Raw genomic sequence first — 21,164 nt, 5'->3', positions numbered from 1 at the left:
TTATCATTTTTCTTTCTACCTACTACATTACTGAGATAAAGGGCTAAACTTGCCAGACTGTTTAAATGTGTCTTTTGAAAAACCTCCTGAGTTTGGAAAATAACACCTATGTACTGAGAATCAATATCTGAACCAAATTATCTTGGTCTTCACTCAAATAGAATTTTTTTTTTTTCTGAGAGAAAATGTGAACAAGGCATAGAAAACTTTATTATTTTTGAAGTCCAACTACTTCAGATAGCAATGGCTTGTTTTGATCCTTTAAAGCAAACAAAAATAAGCTGGGAGCTCATCCTCAATAATTCAATGAAAACTTTTCCATATGCATGTTATCACTGGCAAATACAGACGTTCTGACCCATTCAGGCAACACAGCATTTGAAAGAAACCTAATGAAAACCACACAAAAAAGTGGAAGCCTTCATAAACATTGAATGCTATGGAAGTAGAATTCCTCTACACAGAAGTGTCAGGTGACCCAAGTCTGAACGTAACACTGCCACTTTCTACCTACAAAAAATTGATCAGGCCACTCACATTGTCTGAGGCTTATTTTTTTCATAGCACGTCTGTCAGGACACTTTCTGCTGCAAGTAACAGAATACCAACTAAAGGTGTCTCAGACAAGAGTGTTTTGTTACTGCTGTTTTTCACAGAACGAGATATCTGAAGAAAGGAGTGCTAGAGTTGGTTCAATGTTCATGTTTATCTTCATGATGGAATACCCTGAGTCTTTCTTTCCATACCTCTGCTTTCCATCCCTATTGTGTTGTCAGGGTCAAACTTTGTGGACAGAGGACAGCGGTAGCAGATCTGTTTCACATTCTCACAGGAAAAAACAGAAACATTTACACTGTCTTACTGGACATCTTTCTTTGTTTTTTCATCAGGGAGGAGAATCATTCCCAGAATTCCAAAGAATGTGGTTACATGTCCATCCCTAGCTACCAAGCAAACTGGGGAAGGGTCTGTCATTTTCAACTATTATGTCACAGAGCAAGTAAGCTCTGCCAACAAGGACAAAAGGAGAAAGAGATGGCTGTAGAGGACACAACCAACAATGTCTGTCTACCACAAACATCCAGTTTACATGGTCTACTGGAGGCTCAATCAGATCACATGCTAAATCATTTTTTCTAGTGTCTCGAATAAAGTAAATATATTGAAATATGTGCTCTTATCCATTTTGGGCTTTGGACCTGAAATTACAAACCTGCTATCCAAAGATCAATTGGGGCCTATTAGGAACATTTGTGACAACATCGATGGATCTTGAGAGTGTAATGCTGAGCGAAATAAGTCAGACAGAAAAAGCAGAGAACCATGTGATTTCACTGATATGTGTATATAAACCAAAAGCAACAAAAGAACAAGACAAACAAATGAGAAACAGAAACTCATAGACACAGACAATGGTTTGGTGGTTGCCAGAGGGTAAGGGGGGTGGGGGGGTGGGGGGTGGGAGATGAGGGTAAGGGGGATCGAATATATGGTGATGGAAGGAGAACTGACTCTGAGTGATGAACACACAATGGGATTTATAGATGATGTAATACAGAATTGTACACCTGAAATCTATGTAATTTTACTAACAATTGTCACCCCAATAAATTAAAAAAAAAAAAAAGTCAATTTGGGGGAAAAAAAAAACTTGAATGGATTTGGTGGTGATCCAAGATCTAGTTTCAACCACTACACTACTTCACAGGTATATTGTCTTATACCTGAACCTATTCACATGCATGTCACCTGCCTGAAACCTGAAGCTATTTGCCCTTGTGACCCACTGAAACAATGTACCAATTATTGTAAAATAATTTATTAATTATTATGAAAGAATAGAGGAAGAAGCAACTTACGCCCATTGAACCTCATTTTTGTCATCTGTGAAATGATAGAAGCAAGCTAAACTTCCTGAAATTCCTTTGAGGAATATCTTAGGTTGGGTTTCCTGAGGGCAGAAGCTGAGAAGTAGATCTTTGTACAAAAGCTTTATAGAACGAGTGCTCTCAGGAGAAAGGGAATCTTAGGCATGGATAAAAGAGAAAAATAAGTTAAACAAGGGGGTGCTCGCAAGAGGAGACCAACTTCAGCCTGTGTCTGATCTCATGGAAAGTATAAGGAGTAAGGTGTATCTAGAGCTGGTCCCCTTAGAGGCAAAGCAGCTAGCATTTGTAACCCCAGTCAGTGAGCCAGTGAGTCAGTGAGTCAGTGAGTCAGTCAGTCACAGTCTGAGGGCAAGATGAGGAGTGGGATTGTGCAGTGTGTGACCTCCCAGGTGAACGGGCTTCCCTTTGATGGAAGACAAGTCTCTATTAGGCATTAGCAGCCACCTATCACAGCAGCAGGGGGTGGCACCTTGGCTGGTAAAAGATGAACTGGTTGGGGTATCAATAGTGTCTACAAGGAAGAAATGTGATGATGTGTATAAAGCATAAGCACAGGATTTGGGAGACAGGAAACGCTCAATCAGTAGTTCCATAAAAAAATAAACGAGTTAGTGCGGCTACAAGAAAGAGTGGCCAGTGAGAATTATGATGCCTAAAAGTTTGTGCTTTATTCTAAATGTAATGGGGAAGGCAGTCAAATTTTAAACAGAGGAGTGATCTATTTGGATGTTAAAACAGAAAATTCCAGTGATTATATGGAGAAATGTTTGATGGTGCTGTAGCAGAGGAAGGGAGAAAGATTAGAATACTATTATATTACAGACGTCTGGGAGAGAGATGAGTCTAAAACTAAGGTGATGACAAAATGGCAAAAGGGAGAGAGAGAGAGAGAGGAAGAGAGAGAGAGAGATGGGGAATACATCAAAGCTTATGAGGGCTACTTCCAAAAATAATTTATTTATTATATATTAGGGTAAGAAGTAGAAAAGAATATAATTAATAATAACAATAATGTGGTGTTTTGTTTCCTGTCACCACTTGGGAATAGGGAATACATTTTTAACTGTTATAACAAACTTTATAATTATTTCATTTGTCTCATTTCTTATTAATCTGTTTCATAACTAAAGTTATAGAATCAATTCAGTGATAGAGAATGATAAAGATTGTGCTTATAATCCAAACTGAAAGAACTCTATGACTGTCAATTTTATAAATAACCAATGCATTGGACCAGATGACTGGTTTTACATTTTTTCCATTCACTGAATTCATTGAGAGATTGATCAAGCACATCATTCTCTGATATCTATAAACCACAATCCAATATAATTATCTGGGCAATGGTAATTATATTGAAAGTTTGATTATTTTTTGTTTTGATTTCTAAAAAATCTATAATCATAGGATCGGGAGCTATTATTAAGCCCTGAGCTCTTTCACTTGATGTTTTTTCTCCATTACTGTGGAATGTTCAGGACTCCATTTAGATTTGTAGGCCTTCATCACCAGCTCGCTTGAAGACATCCAAGTCTTGTTCAGTTTATTTGTCCTAATAATTCCTTAATCATGAATCTGAAATGTACACATTTGAGAACTATGTGTGCCCCCAAATATCTAAGATTTGAGATGACTCTTTGAACACTTTCAAATTTTAGACATGAGATTTCACCAATCATTTCTTTGATGAGGTATTTGATGTTGGCTGCAATGTCTGTCTAAAGGCCCAGGGAAGGGCTAGATCTTTACAGCATCTTTGGAAATCTGAATGTTTTGTTTTGTTTTGAAAGCTGCTAAAGTCTCATTTTGAAGGGTGGGAAACGTTTTAGAAACACATATGAGAAGTTTTAGAAATATATGTTTTTTATTTTGTGTCAAAACATCTGAACAGTTAAGTAAACATATTATTATTATTATTATTATTACTATTACCTGCCTATTTGCTTACTGTAAACACAACTTTAACCATAAACTCCTCAAACTTTATGGCTATGATGTAGCAATATTTTTATTATTACTATTTTCCAACACTTTTATTCTCCTCTCAAACGAATAATATTAAAACTTACAGCTAAAAAATAAAGTTGAGCAATCCAACAATAAAAGGATAGTACTCATTATTTCATGATACAAACATTGTGACCCATATGATGCATGTAACTCTATCTTTAAAATAATAAAGTGAAAACACTTGACTAAAAATCTCGCTATCTTTAAAATGTGAGCATTGCCTGCTTATGTAATAATCAACAACCAAGAATAAAGGCATATTTGAACAGTAGGAATGATGAGACATGGTAAATCTATTAACACCTTCTTGAAAAAAATCCCACCTGAATATTTTCTTCCTATGCAATATATATGGGCTCTATAGCTTTCTTCTACTTTGATATATGGAAAAATTTACTAACTTAACAATCAATAATGCCAGCCCTGTGACGATATATATAAAACCATGTACTCACATGGCAAGACAGCGTGGTGTAACTAACAACAAAAATAATAACAGTATACCTTCTTTTGGCTCTGTCTTTGAAAACTGTATCTTATTCATGAGAGATCATAAACTCTGTCAAGGCCAAACCCATATGCCTAAATTTACAGTTAATCCCGAACATCTAGAACATGCAAAACATAGTTATTGAGAATCTACTTTGTGATAGGCACTGGGTATTCAGAATAAAATATGTAAAAATTCACAAATTCTTTTCCCCAAAAGTGGAAGAAGACAAAAATAATATACAAGTAAACAAATAACAGGGGAAAAGTCAGTTAATGATGAAGATTATGATAGCAATTAAATAAGGACAGTCAAAAGCCACTTTGAGGAATTGACATTTGAGTTCAGTGGTAAAGTATGAAAAATAACCAATCATTTGAAGAGGAGGGTGGGAGGCAGGAGTAGGGCGGGGAGGAGTGTTGCCAAGAGATGTATGAAACAGTAAGTGCAAAAAATCTATCCTCTGGGGTCTTACAGAAACAGATGAGAGAGCTCTTTGGTCGAAATAGTGAGTCAGAGAAACATATGTGTTCAGGTTAGACCTTAGAGGAAATGGTAAGATAACTGGAGTTTATTCTAATGTTAATGATAACTTATTTGAAGGATATAATGGAAATAGTAATATGACCTGGCACACAGTAGGTACTCAATGTAACTCTGCTGGAAAAAATGAATTAAGAAAGAAAATAAAACTTTCTTATGTTTCTGTTTTATATACTGATTTAAAAATATTTGAAGTAAATGTTTAGTAATATTTTAAGTAAAAAAAAAAAAAACTGCCTGTGAATTGAAATGCATGATTTGGCCAGTTTATTTTTTTCATACTAACATTTGGTCAGGATTCTCATTTCAGAGAAAAACTCATCATAAATAGATAAGAGAACATTATTGTTAGCATTCCATCATAAGGCTGGATTCACTTAAGCATGCATATTAATGTTATACTTACTTAACAAAAATTTCATATTTTGGAAGATGATTCCTACTATATATTGCTATCATAATTTCTGAAGGGGTGATCAAAGAATCCCGAAGCCTGGAGGTAGCAAAAGCTGCCCAGGTCACATGAGCAACTGAAAGTAACTAGAAAAGATATTTATTACATTTGAATTGAAAAACATTACAAGTGACTTTACATCTCTTTTAAATTCTTGCTTCATATTATTTTTGTTCCTAACAATAATAGAAACTAAGAAATAAATTTCATGAAATTGTATGCTGTAAAGTGAGTGTAGGCTCAGAATTTCATCTAAATAAACTGGTACACCACATTCAAAGCATTGTGTTAATAGAATTCATATGAAATATGTCTGCTTTATTGATTAATGTTACATTTAGCTTTCCTTCCCTTGGTGAAGTCATCCTCATTTCTTACCCAAGATAGTTTATGCCTTGCCACTCCAGTGTGCTAAAGTCAGCTCTTAGATTCTACCGATTTAATTTCAGTATCAATATTTAGATGGCTTTATTGATAATCCTTCCCAGAATACCTAAAAGACTGTGATGGCCATAACACATGTGGGTTATTTTTATTTTACACAAAGGAATATGATCCCAGCGATACTAGTCCTCCATTCCCCATAGCTGTGGCCACTTGCTCCCCATGCACAGGTCAAAAGCTATATCAGGCTCTGGGATTAAACCTCACCTAATCCAGAGGAATTTAAACTCTAACAAAAACAACCTGAGCAGGATGTAGTAATTCTTACCTAGAGACCAAAATCCAATAACTCATTTTTTTGGTCTTATTCCTATGAATGGACTTTGACCTTCTACTCAGTTCTCATAACAACGTACATTTTTTCTTCCAATAACACAATGTATCTTCTTCAAAAATTGCTGGAATCTCAGTTACACCAACACATCTCTCCGAATATGAAGGCTATCAAACTCTCCTTCTAATAATTTTTTTTTCCTAGTAGATGATTTTTTTCCACTAGTAAAATAAAGCATCTGAAAATCTACATGTAAGAACCGCTATAGCTATGGCTTCCTAAAAGAATATGTTCTCTCTGGCAAAGTTATCATTCATTCTAGAAGTTCTTAGGTCATGCTCAGATAGATATTAGGATTGAAAATCATTTTCTACATAAAGGGAGAATATTATACTTGGCAAGCACTGACCAATATATATATATAGGATATGGAAGGAAAACATTAGTAAGTACAACTTGGGAACAGCACCTGGAGGAGAAGTGCTTCTTGAATGCTCTGAGTCGTTACAGTTCCTGGTTGAGTAAGTTCAAAAAATGCAGGAAACAGAGGAGAAAATGACCTAATGTTCAGCCATGTCTCCATGGAGGAAGGTATCATATGTGATTTATTCTAAACCACCTGAACAAATAGGCTCCAGGTAGGTTTATCTATTTGCACTCAAGTATTGGGGGGGGGGGGGGGGATTTAACACCAAGACTGCCAAAAGAGAAGACATTTTTAGAAGGGTTTCCTAATGATAGCGTAGGAAAATGAAGAGTTATAGATGTTGGCTTAACAAAGTATTAAACTCTAATGTCCTCTTTGGAGAAATGTCTATTTGGGTCCTCTGCCCATTTTTTAATTGGATTGTTTGTTTTGTTGTTGTTGAGTTGTATGAGTTCCGTATATATTTTGGATATTAGCCCCTTATTGAAGGCAATTGTTGGAAATATCTTCTCCTGTTTGTTTGGTTGCCTCTTTATTTTGTCGATGGTTTATTTTGCTGTGCAGAAGTTTTTTTTTGTTTGATATAGTCCCATTCATTTTAGCTTTTACTTCCCTTGCCTTTGAGGTCAAATTCATAAAATCCTCTTTGAACCCAAGGTCCATAAGTTTAGTACTTCTTTTCTTCAAAGAGGACATACAAATGGCCAATAGACATATGAAAAGATGCTTAACATCGCAATCATCAGAGAAATGCAAATAAAAACCACAATGAGATATCACCTCACCCCAGTTAGAATGGCTATCATCAACAAGACAAATAGCAACAAGTGTTGGAGAGGCTGTGGAGAAAAAGGAACCCTCATACACTGTTGGTGGGAATGCAGATTGGTGCAGACAGTCTGGAAGACAGTGTGGAGGTTCCTTAAAAAATTAAGAATAGAATTGCCATATACCCAGCAATCCCTCTCCTGGGTATCTACCTAAAAAATCTGAAAACATTTAACCATAATGACATATGTGCTACAATGTTCATTGCAGCTTTATTTATGGTGGCTAAGATATGGAAACAACCAAAGTGCCTGTCGATAGATGATTGGATAAAGAAGGTATGGTATATATACTCAATATATACTGCTCTGCCATAACAAAAGTTTAAATACTGCCATTTGCAACATGGATGGATCTTGAGATTATTTTGCCAAGTGAAATAAGTCATACAGAAAAAGTCAAGAACCATATGATTTCACTGACATGTGGTATATAAAAATGAAAATAACAAAGAACATGACAAACAAATAAAGAAAAAAAACCTCATAGACACAGACAATAGTTTAGTGGTTACCAGAGAGTAAGGGGAGAGAGGGGTACAAGAAGAGGGTAAATGGAGTCAAATATATGGTGATGGAAGGAGAATTAACTCTGGGTTGCGAACACACAATGTGATATATATATAGGTGATATATTACAGAATTGTACACCTAAAACCTATGTAATTTTACTAACCATTGTCACCACAATACATTTTAATTAAAAAAGAAAAGGAATCCATGCAAACAAAACAAAACAAAACCTCTAAGATGAAGGGATATATTATAAATGCATGTGTCATTAGAGATACTTTCCTCCCTCCCTCCCTCCCTCCCTCCCTCCCTCCCTCCCTCCCTCCCTCCCTCCCTCCCTCCCTCCCTCCCTTCCTTCCTTCTTTCCTTCCTTCCTTTCCTTCTCATGTACTTGTCACCCCTAACCCTGTCCGCTATCCTTCTTATTCACTGATGCCGTGAAGATCACTAATCATTCATCTGACGAGAGCATACAGGAGCCATATTCTAGACCGGTCTGTAAATCTGCATTAATGGAGTCCCATTAAAAGACCTCATCAGGACGCAGACTCTCTATTCAGAGATTCCTCTCACTGACCCACATTGGCCTTTCACTCTAGTTTCCTCCCCAAGCATCTTCTCGTGTTTTAAAGTATATGCGATTAGCCAGGCCTGTAAAAAGCACCTCACAAAAGAACAGATAATGGAAATGTTGAGGATTATGGAAATTTGTAAATGTGACCAAGAAAAAAAGGAGTTGGCTTCGAAATGAAATTACAAGTCAGCCTCCATTTATAGGTTCACTTTATTTTCTGAAAATGTACAGTTTTAAAAGCATATTAAATCAGATCCATTGTTACTTTTCACTTTCTAATCCATGCTGTAAACTTATTCAGCTCTGTATTGCTAATAACTGGAGTAACAACTGGACCATAGCAAATAATAAACATCGAATATAATTAAATTAAAATAAACTCTATTTAAAATATATTTTGCTTTTATTTCTTATTTCAACTTTAATAATAAAAGTATCTTTAGTAGTATGCCTTAAATTGCCTTCTGTGTTGTGCAAAGAAGATGATTCTTTTACAGGGCAAGTCCTGTTCTTTCCTTGCAGGCCCCCTGGGAGCAGTGACTACGACCACTGCATTCTGGTTCTGTTAACTCCAAACTGTGACCTTCATCAGGTAGCTTGACTGTTCTTTCTTATTTTTAAAGTGAGAAATATACCAGTCCCTTTCTCCTAGGGCTGTTGGAAGAGTTAGTGGTTTTAATATTTGCAAAGTCCTTGGGTGAGAGCCTGGCATGCAGGTAAGTGCTGTAGAAGTATTAGCTCTTATTATTGTACCTAGGTATTGCAAAAATAAAAGAATCAATGTGAACGAAGCTAGCAACATTCTCTTTTACAGAAACAACAGAGAAAGATACGTTCACTTTTTACAAGAGGTTAGCCACTTTTAAATTCCATACATGACCCAAATCTGATAACTTGAATAATCACATTTGAAAAGATGATGTTTGGTCACTCAGGCGTTAGCTTACACTGTGGTAGTCTAAATACTTGGCCAAACAAAACCAAAAGCAATAAAACAAAACAAATATTTAAAAACAGTATCATGGCTCCATTACAAACTTCTACTCAGTAAGAAAGCGAGTTGACAGAATAACCATAGTTCAAACTCCATTAATGTGACAATACATGTCTTATTGATTTTTATTTTATGTTGTATTGAATTTTGCTCCAGGAGAGTCATTATATCTTAACTTCCCAGCAGGAGAAACTCTCATCCCATTTGTGACTCAGGAGGCCACAAATGACTCTAGGAAAACTGCCCTGGGCTTTTCAATTTGCTCAGCCAATTCCGTGTTGCGAGGGAATCCCAATAGTAATGGCTTGGATTGCAGGCCCTTCCACCTGAGTGAGCTGGATCACTCAACACTCATCCATCATCCCTGAAGCACATACCTCTAACAGTTGCCAAAGGCATGAAGAAGATTTTGGAGAAAAAAAATATCCTTTCCCATCCTCTCCCACCTTCTCACTTCTCTGGGTAGACTCAGATAAATGTGCGGTAATGGGGCAGAGAGGTGCTAAACTTTTTATTGCTCAGGAATTTACAGGGACAACAGGACCTCAGGGTTATTTTGAGTGTTCCTCACTTGTTATTTCTTCTTGGAGTTTAGTTGAAGAGTGTAGCCAATGTTTGCGATGATTCTCAATCCTTCTTGGCAGCCAGCTAGCTGATCATTGACATGTCACAACATTAACAATAAAAAAAAAAACTGTGTTGTGGTCACCAAGGACCTTGGAGACATTGGGCCCACTTTCCAAACTAAGTCTTTGATGACAACTTGAAACTGACATTGTGTGTTGAGTCCCTACATGGGTTAAAAGCACAATGAGATTCATAAAATACTCATACAAATTGAAAGTGACAGAAAACTTATAAGAATTAAGGAAATGAAGACAGAAACAGACCAGAACTGGTTTAGAGGCACTAACTAATATTCTCAGAGATAAAACAGGGACCGAATTATATGAAGTGGGACCAATTATATGAATTACTATGAAAACAAAGACTTTTGTCAACAGTCATGGTTATATGCATAAAAATGTGTTGGAAGTATTACAAAGATTTTCTGTGGTTTATCTCCTGTCTGGGGACATTTACATTCATCATGGACTCTGTCAAATCAAACCACCTGGGACATTTTTACTTTGCTTACTTTGATTTCAGACCATGTACAGACAGGACCTCAGAATGTAGCCCTGCCTACATATCAAACTCATTTGACTTAATTTTTAAGTCAATTCACTGTAATTTTTCAAAGGCGAATTTGTTAATTATTTCTGTCAATATGGTCAAAATATGTCTGTGCACCATATACATGGATTAAGAGTATGTCTCATAATTCCCATATTTTTCTGTTTTTGTTGACTCCTTTGGAGCATGACCCATAGTTACAATTATCAGCAGAGAAATAATGTGAAAAACACAAGTTACTCAGTAATGTTACTCAATTAGCAGATGGGTCACTTTCTCTGCTAATGACAAATAGTTCCTTCCCCATCATTTAGAAGGAAGATAGTTAATGGAGCAATCAGAAAACCCGCCTTATTGCCCCAATTATGTTGTTGATTATGTGTGAATCAGGGCAAGTCATTTCATCTCCTACTTTCCTCATCTATAAAATGAGAATTTCTTTTAAATGATCCCAAAGGTCGCTTTCAACACTAGAACTCCATAATTCCTAATTCAGAGAACAATTTAGGACCACTTTAGGACCATCGGATGTGAACTGAGAAGACTAAACAAACTTTTGCAGAAGAGGGGCTGATTAAACATTATTTTTCTATATTTTAAAGTTTGCACAATCTTCAAAGCCTTTACCTGTCATAATAACTTTCAGTGATTCTGTCAGTTCTTCTCATTTTTGTATGAACTCCTGTTGCATTTAAAGTTGACATCAGCAATTCTAGTTTTTATTGATTTGATTATTGTTGTTATAAAAATAATGCATGCATATTATAAAAGCTAATAAAATTAAAATGTATACAAGAATAGATTTTCTCTCTAAATTCAAAAAAAAATTATTGGATATTCTTGCAGAAATTTTCCACTTATTTTAAACACGCATATACACACACAGAAATACACATTCACGTACATCTTTAGATACTGTTTACTATCTCATTTATTTGAGTTGATATACCATACCATATTTTCCATTTGTAATGCACACTTCTTTTGCCCAAATTTGTGAGGAAAAAGTAAGGATGCTCATTGTAAATGGGTAATACTAATTATGCATCTATATAAATGTTTTGTAATTCTTCTATTTATGCTTATGAGTTAAAAATGTAACTCTAGAAATAAAAAAATGATATCCGTATCATCACAAAATAATACACTGGAATCTGAGAATCAGTTTTGGTGAACTTACAACAAACTTGCAACAACGAAGAGTTCTTGGCTTTCTATAATGTGTAAATATTGTAAATCTGTTACTGGTACATAAAATTTCTTGTACCTTGTATCTGTTCTTGTGTTTTGTAATTATCTTTTACAAAAAATTTCTTGCACCATAATGTGTTAAAAAAATACATGCTAAAATTCCTGCATAATATAAAAAAACAAGTATCTAAAAGTAAACAAATAAAAATTTGAATTAAAAAATTAAACGAAAGATTTTTTCCCCCTGAAAGTTTGGTCCAAAAACGTGGGTGCACACTATGCATGGCAAAAGACAGTACGTTTAAAATTTTTCCATAGCTATACATAGAGTTTATCACATTCTTTTAAAATAGTGGTCTACATTTGAATATTTTATACATCTTAGTTTTCTTTGATGGATGTTTGGTTGTTTTGTTTTCCTTCAGTGATTTTTTTTTTTCCTACTATACTGAGATATAATTGAAAAATAACACTGTGTAAATTTAAGGTGTACAATGTGATGGTTTGCTACAGGTATATACTGTGAAATGATTACCACGATAAGGTTAGTTAATACATCCGTGAACTCATATATGCGTATTATATACTACTTTAATTTTTTTTAAAGGATCATGTATTCACATTATCACAAAGTGTTCACTTCTCTTTCTGTTCTGTGCTCCTCTCCATTCCATGACAACAATTTGCAGGGATGGGAAACCACTGCAGAGAACAAGATAACACAGAGCAACAGGAGGCCTTTCTAACCTCAGCAAACAACAGTGCCCATTGTCATTTCTCACCCAGAAAATGTAGGTTAAGAAAATGTTCTCTATAGCAAATGATCTCAGGGACAACATTGGTGCAGCCCAGATTTATGTCTTTTTTACCCAACAGCCATCAGCACTTCTTTCCCACAGAGTGGAGAAGAGGCTCATTAACTTTCACAATCCTGCTAAACAACTATCACTGACTCAAATCCCTCAGTATATTGTTGCTAACTTTTCTAATCCTTGAGGTAAAAAGGCCTCTAAAACTACATGTGAAATAAAAGCAAATTAAATATTACTTTTCATTACACGTGGAAAAGCCTCCCGAGAAGAAGCAGTCTGTTTTAAGGCTGAAGGATGAATATCCTGGCCCTGGAGAACGTCCCCTTTCTGCTTGTATCAGGCAGGTTGTTGCGAGGGCCGTTCTTCCTGCAACATTTTCACTGGACCGTGTGCCCTGCTAAGGGAAATGTGCTGAAGTATGGAATCGTTTTACACTTTTATTGAAACTCCCTGAAGAGGTTTGCTCTCATGTACACAAAGCTTATGCTTTGTAGCCATGAAAACTCAGTTTACCCACACTTCCACTAAACCTCACGAGCTGTATTTCACTTGAATGGATTACAGATTCATTCATTATGTGAATTCTATATGTCCAGATAACTTTTAAAACCTTTAACATAATTTAGCACAGCAGGCATGTTGATATCCATTTTTTGTTAAGCTACTTTCATCTGTTCATATTTAATTTGAGGCAAAGATTTTGGCCCATCTGCTATGAGCAAAAGAGAAGTGGAAAGCATATGAAAAGAGTATTCTGTAAAAGGTAAAGACCAAGAAAATTAAAATCGTAAAGCTTTCAAGGTTGCCATATTTTTTCACCCTGCTACTTTAAGTGCACGAAGTAAGTAAGAATTATCATTTTGTGTCAAACTTTGATTTATCTTTTCCCAGACTTTGTCTCTTAAAGAAAAGTTGCTAGAGGTAAACTTTCTCAGCTTTCAATTGATTTCAGAACTGTGTACAATTTGGGTCCCTTAAATTAATTCAACTAAAAATTGACATGTTTTCAGCCACTATTGATTCTTGATATGATAATTGAGCAATGAAGAAACATGGCAGACAGTGTTTCTGAATTTAACACTCTTCAAAAGGATTATTTACTCCGGTATTGAGGGTTTTCACTCAGTGTCCTCTCAAAAACATCAATTAATTTTTCTTTTTCCTTATGCTCTCTCAAATATTTTACATGAACCTATATACATATATACAGCATACACTCCAAGAGGAAATTGTTTGCATTTTGAGAAAACTGGAATAAAATGAAATATGACTGTTGAAAATCCTATTACTAACCCTAAAAGATTCCAAAATGAACTATTTGTTACTACTGTGTTTGTATTTCACTTCAAAACAAGGTTTGAACTAAATATCTTCCAAAGACCCCTTCGATAGCTATGAAATGAAGGGATTAACTCTCCGCCTTTACATGTCAACAGGCTTTGAAGAAGACTAGTATATTTTCAGTTTGTTTTAAAAGCAGGAGATAAAATTATCTTCTTAATGCTATCAGTATAATTCCATCCCATGTTAAAATATCATCCTCTTGTGTTCATTAAACAATGTGTTATTTTTGTGTTGGGAAGGAAAGTGTAGATAGAATGCTATGGAAGATCATTAGCTATGCAACTATGTTTCCCAATTTTTGCCCTTCAATCTATCCGAGATGGAAACAGGCCTTTTAGAATGGAACGTTGTTGCAGGCTTCTAAATTTAAGAAGAAACCATGAAACATTTCAGAGTCACTAACAGTCTTGGTGCCCAAATTATTCTCTCACATAAACAAAAGCTCCATTTTGATTGCAATTAGAAGGTTATATTGTTCAGGGTCAGAAGGCACTTTTTGACATTAGCAAATATTTTCTAGGGTAAGCTCCAACTGATTTTCATCTTGAAAAAAAGATCTAATTGCAAAATGGTAACAATCTAGATAGATGGTAGAGCATGACTGCAGTTGAATGATTAATGCTTTCCTATGTAAACATTAGTGATGTCTCCATTGACAGACTTGCCTTGACAATTGATCATAAAAAGATGCTCACTCTTGGCATGGGAAGAGGTAAAACATCTGCTTCAAGAGATGGTGATGCACAAGCAAGGATGTCAATCACCTTCAGACTGGATTGTTTAGATTTGATGCTAAGTGGAAATTTGCAGATCTGATTATTAAAATGGCAAAGCAATCCTCTATAATGGCCATGGGGATAAACATCATTTGGAAAATAGGGCAAAAGCCAACGTTTTAGCAATGTGCAGTTGTTCTGAAACTCAATCCATTTCCTTCAAAGTCAATGGTAATTATATTGTCTTTTTTTCTCCACTAAAATTATTCCCAGTCCAAGATATATGACTTTTTAAATGTCATGCCCATTGGTGGCCTCATATCCAGAGCTGGAGTCTAAAGGGTCTTATTATTTGGATATCATCTTCACAAAGCCCTGGAAAGCAAATAGCAACTTTGATGTAGTGCTGTAAATTAATATTCAAGACATCCAAGCAAGAGAATTAGAAAAGGTATCTAGTAATAGTAATAATTTGAATATTACTTTAGGCAGAAGTAAAGGTATGATAGATTAAAAATTCATACAGTATCTTCACTTTGCTGTTTAGGTACATTTAATTTTGTTTTACATACACATAAACATATTAAAAAGAATACATCATAATAAGTAAAAGTAATATCAGAAAGACATATTTTAGAATTCCAGTATCTTCACTTGCAGAAATTCCATCTGGAGAGTTTTTTTGAGGTAAATGAGTCAAGTTTTCTCCTCAATTCAGATTCATGTATTATTTTTGACGTAATATATTTTTATTCTAGGTTAGAGTTTAAGAAATAGTCCCAATTTTTAAAATTGTGTGCGTGTATGTAATATCTACTTTACTTATATTATGGTGTTTCTTATAGGCACTAATGGTAATACCATAACTTAAAGGATCTTGTCAAGCATATAAAAATAAATCGTTAGAAAAATATGGAGTACGCAACAGTATTTTCAAGTTGCTTTACGTTGAAATCTAGAGCTTTGCCGAGGCTTATCAGGGGTTTCTGGGTGGTACTGGGCAGATAGATTAAGGGGCAGGAATCAGGACCCCTAGCCTCAACTCAATTAAAGCATCTCCGATATTTTGGGGGTTTTAGTAAGAGTTTGCTCTAAAAAGGGCATCTGCTAAATTAAAAACTTAAAATAAAACACTATTTAATTAAAAAAACTATTAATTGAATGAGTTCGGAAATCTGTATTTTAATCACAGGTTTAAAACTTACTATCAATATAGCCACAACAAGTTAATTAAATCTATCTAAGAAGGGCTATCTATTTACCCATGGTAACTGTAATTAATTCTGCTTGATTAGCTCAGAATGCAATTTATTCTAATTTTAAAGGGTAGTCCCATTATCCCTTACAGTTTGAGGTTCACATTTTTATCAGTCCTTTCTGTTTGCATTCTTTGCCAGTTTTTTTCTTTGTTCAAGGTAAATCTGCATTTCTGAAGTTCCATGTATTCTCACGTTCAGACACATACATATGCATAGAAGAACAGACAGCTTTAATCTTATTCAACTAGTGCTCTTTGTAATAGACTTTATCACCTCCTGGTGAAAGTCTTTAAGGCGTATCAAATTATTTGTAGAATATATTGATTAAGTATAAAGAAATGTATTGTAATCAAAGCATTATGAAATCAATTAATTCATGTCGAGAGTAATTTTTTTATTCAATATTACATTTGCTGATAGACTTTACAAGTTAATCTTAAGAAGCAGGGTCAGCAGGCATTTTGTCATAACAAATTATTTCCTCATTTTCAGCTCTGTAAAACACAAATGTATTTAGGCTACCATTTAAAATAATTTTACATTGTTTGTGAATTAAATGCAAGTCCCTTCTCTATAGAGAAGAATTTATTCTCCTTTAGGCAAATGTTATTGAGTTTTGTCATGGATTTGAAATAAATGATAAAAAATAGTGAAGCTGATTAATAACCAGAAAGAATGCCTCGAGATTTGTTTCTTTAGGATTGATTTTATTTTTACAAATAATGAAATTATTAATTGTCACGTTGAGTACTTATTATGTACTAGTCAATTTGTTCAGCAATTTACATTGATTATCTCGTTTATTCCCTATAGCATCTCTGTCAAGTGAATATTAATACTATTATCTTACAAATGAGGAAACAAGTTGGAAGCAGTTAAATAACTAGTCTCCTATGTAAGGAAGAGGTTGGGCTGTGATTTGGGCTCAGTCTCTCTGCTTTCAAAGCCAAATGAGAACTCCTCTGCCATCTTCTTCTTCTGTATCCAGCAACTTGACATAGTGGGATAGTCACATCAGGAGTTCGTTTTATTCAACATCAGGGAGTTAGTTACATTTCTCAAAATTAGATGTCTCATGAGGAAAGGACTGCAGTTTCTCTACTGCCATTGTGAACTATTGGTGATGACTGAAGGTTGTTGCCAAAGTTGTTCCTGCATCCAGCCAAAGCATTAGAGAGCCGAGAGATGTGTCTTTGATAGACTGGATCGACCTTTGGGAGAGCTGATTTCCCTTCAGTGAAATGTCGTGTTATGTCTGTAGCTTGCAATAGTATTTCATGGATTGTATGGATGATTGTAGAGATGGAGGCCACTTTATATCTCACTGTGTCTCTCCTGTAAAGGAAGAAATGTTTTTGAAACCTCAATGCACAGAAACGATGTGCATTTTTTGAGTGGCAACTGTTTAGTGTATGTGTGTGCATGAGTGAGTGTAAATGCATGTGTGAATGAGAATGTAAATGGATATGTGAAAGTGAGTGAGAATGTGTCAGTGTGTGAAACTGAGTATGTGTGTGTGATCGTGAGTGCATGTGTTCTTAAAAGCATGGTGAATCTTAAAACCAATGACAACTTTCTTTGATTTGGTTACTAAAGTACTCAGAATTAGATTTTTTTATTTCACCGCTAGTAACTATACACTAATGTATGGTATGTGTTTCCTGAGCTAATTCTACCTTTTACTTTATCTTTCAGTACTGCCATTGTTTACTCCATTTATCCTGATTTCCTTAATTTAATGTGTTGCATTCATTTCTGTAATGGATTTCTTTTTTCTTCTATTTTTTTATCTAAGGAGAAAAAGTCAACTTCTAACTACAGTAAATATATAAATTCCTTGAGACATAGCGTTCTCCTCTTTAAAATGGGAATAATAAAATCCCTCTTGGAAGACAAGTAAGGCAAGTGAAAGAATTTCTAAATTATTAAGCTTCATTCTAATGTCAGAAATCATTGCTTCACAATTCTTATCCAGTTGATGCATTGTCATACACTATTTACAATTTTATGATGTTTTCCCGAGCTAGAGACTTTATTCAGCACAATAAAATAAGCACTGATTATCACTCACCACATGCCAGATACTGTTCCAAGAATTTTATATGTATTGACTTACTGATTTCCACAGTAACCCTGCTGGGTAGATACAACTATGAACCCCATTTTACAGATAGAGAACCTGAGGTACAGGGAAATTATGATAGTTTGTTTAATTTTAAAGAGCTATGACTTGATGAAATTGTGATTTAAGTCCAGTGTTAATAACTTCTTTGTATTACTTTGGTACATGCACTTGTTCTTTTAAGAGATGCTCTCTTTTCATTTTTACTAGAGTTCTAATTTTATCATTACAATTTTTAAAGTTTAATGCCAGGTGCATATTTTAATCATAATATTCAAATATGCCATCATAAGATTGCAATTTTAAGTATCCACCAATTTGATTCAAATACTGTTTTCCCTCTTTTCATCAAAGATAATTAATTTTAAAGACTGAAATAAAATGTACCTCAAATGGCATATACTAGAATGTTTAAAGCAGCCCCATTTGTAAGAGTGCAAACTAGAAACAACACAAACTCCAATAAGCAACATAATTAAAAAAAACTTAAATATGATATATTCACATAGTAGAATACGGCGCAGCATAAAAATGAATGATCTACAATTACACACAAAAATATGAATGCATCTCACAAGTGTAACATTGTAAGACAGAAGCTAAATAAAATACTGCATGCAGGATAATTCAACCTCTCTAAAGGACAAAATCAGGTAATATTAGAGGTCAACATAATAGCTACTTTTGAGTTATTCAATGGAAAAAGGCATGAGGAAGACTTCTGGGTTCTTTCAACATTCTGTTAATCTGGGTGCTACTTTCAAGGGGAATGTTCTTTCCTTTTTCATTAAGACTAATTTTTTAGAGTGGTTTTAGCTTCATGGCAAAATTGAGGGAAGGTACAGAAATTTCCCATATGTTCCCTGCCCTCACACATGCATGACCTCCATTATCAATGTCCCCTAAAAGAGTGGTACATTTCTTACAACTGATGAACCCACACTGACACATCATAACCCAAAGTCAATGATTTACCTTAAGGTTCACTCTTGCCTTGGACATTCTATGAGTTGGACAGAAAGCATACTGACCTGTATCAGTCATTAAAGTATCATATAGAGTATTTTTAATGCCTAAAAACTCATTGTGCTCGCTCTTTTCATCCCTCCCCCTCCTTACCACTGATCTTTTTACTGTCTCCATACTTTTGCCTATTCCAGGATCTCATATCGTTGGAATCATAAAGTGTGTAGCCTTTTCAGATTGTCTTCTTTCACTTAGTCATATGCATTTTATGTTCCTCTATTGCTTTTCATGGCTTGAAAGCTAATTTCCTTTAGCACTGAATAATGTTCCATTGTCTGGATATAACATAGCTTATTTATCCATTCACCTATCAAAGAATATTTTGGTTGCTTCTAAGTTTTGGCAATTATCAACAAAGCTGCTATAAACATCCATGTGCAGGATTTTGTGTGGACATGTTTTAAACTCTCTTAAATAATACCAAGGAGTGTGATTGCTGGATCATATGGTACAGGTCTGTTTAGTTTTGTAAGAAACCACCAAACTCTCTTCCAAATTCTCTGTACAAGTTTTCATTCCCACCAGCATGGAATGAGAAATTCATGTTGCTCCACATCAGTGTCAGCATGTGGCGCTGTCAGTGTTACAGATTTGGCCATTCTAATAGGTGTGTCATGGTATCTCTGTTGTTTTCATTTGAATTTCCCTGATGAGATATGATGTTCAACATTTTTTTTAAGTGTGTTTTTTCCAGGACTCATCAGCTCCAAGTCAAGTACTTATTTCAATCTTGTTGTGGAGGGCGCAGCTCACAGTGGCCCATATGGGGATCGAACCGGCAACCTTGGTGTTATGAGCACCACTCTCTAACCAACTGAGCTAAACAGCCACCCCTAACATTTTTTATATGCTTATTTGCCATTTGCATATTTTCTTTGTTGAGGTGTCAAAGTCTTTGGCCCAATTTTTAATCAGGTTGTTTTTTTTTCTTGTTGTGGGGTTTTAGGAGTTCTTTATATATTTTGGATAACAGCTCTTTATTGTTGTCTTGTGGCTGTCTTCTCTGTCGCTGTCTTCTCATTCTCTTGACATTGTCTTTCACAGAGCCGAAGCTTCTAATTTTAATGAAATCCACCTTATCAATTATTTCTTTGGTATTATGCCTTTGTGCTTTTGGTGTTGTATCTATTATGTCATCACCATACTCAAGGTCATCTAGGTTTCTCCTATATCATCTTCTAGGAGTTTTATAATTTTGCATTTTACATTTAGGCCTATGATCAATTTTGAGTAATTTTTGTAAAAGGGGGTAATGTCTGTGTCTACATTAATTAGTACTATTATTTTTGTATGTAGTTACTAGTTGTTCCAGCACCATTTGTTGAAAAGACTGTCTTTGCTTCATTGTATTATCTGTACTCCTTTGTCAAACATCAGTTGACTATATTTATGTGAATCTATTTCTGAGAACTCTATTCTATTCCATTGAAATTTTTGTCAATTCTTCACCAATACTCCACTGTCTTGATTACTATTGCTTTATGGTAGGCCTTGAATTCAGGTAGCATCAGTCCTCCAAGTATCTTTGTCTCTTTCAGTATCATGTTGGTTATTCTGGATCTTTTGATCATTCACATAAACTTTAGAAACAGTTTGTCAATATCCATGAGATCACTTGCTGAGATTTCGACTGGAATTGCATTGAAATATAACTTAAGTTGGGAAGAACTGACATCTAGATAGTGTTGAGTCTTCCTATCCATGCATATGGAATATTTCCCCATCTACTTAGTTCTTTGATTTGTTTATCAGTTTTATAGTTTTCTTCATATAGATCTTGTACATATTTTGTTAGATTTATACCTAAATATTTCATTTTGGGGGGTGTTAATATAAATGTATTATGAATTTAATTTCAAATTCCACTTTTTTATTAATGGTATATAGAAAAGCAGTTGACTTTTGTATATTAACTTTATATCTTGCAACCTTGCTATAATAGCTTATGACTTCTAAGATTTTGTCAGTTCTTTCAGATCTTCTACATAGGTTATCATGTCATCTGTGAACAAAAAGTTTTTTCTTCATTCTCAATCTGTATACCTTTTATTTCCTCTTCCTGTCTATTGCATTACCTAG

Source organism: Rhinolophus sinicus, chromosome 3 (genome assembly GCF_057876585.1).
Source record: "Rhinolophus sinicus isolate RSI-liver-muscle chromosome 3, RSI-T2T, whole genome shotgun sequence".
Lineage (NCBI taxonomy): Eukaryota > Metazoa > Chordata > Mammalia > Chiroptera > Rhinolophidae > Rhinolophus > Rhinolophus sinicus.
This window is presented reverse-complemented; position numbering follows the sequence as displayed.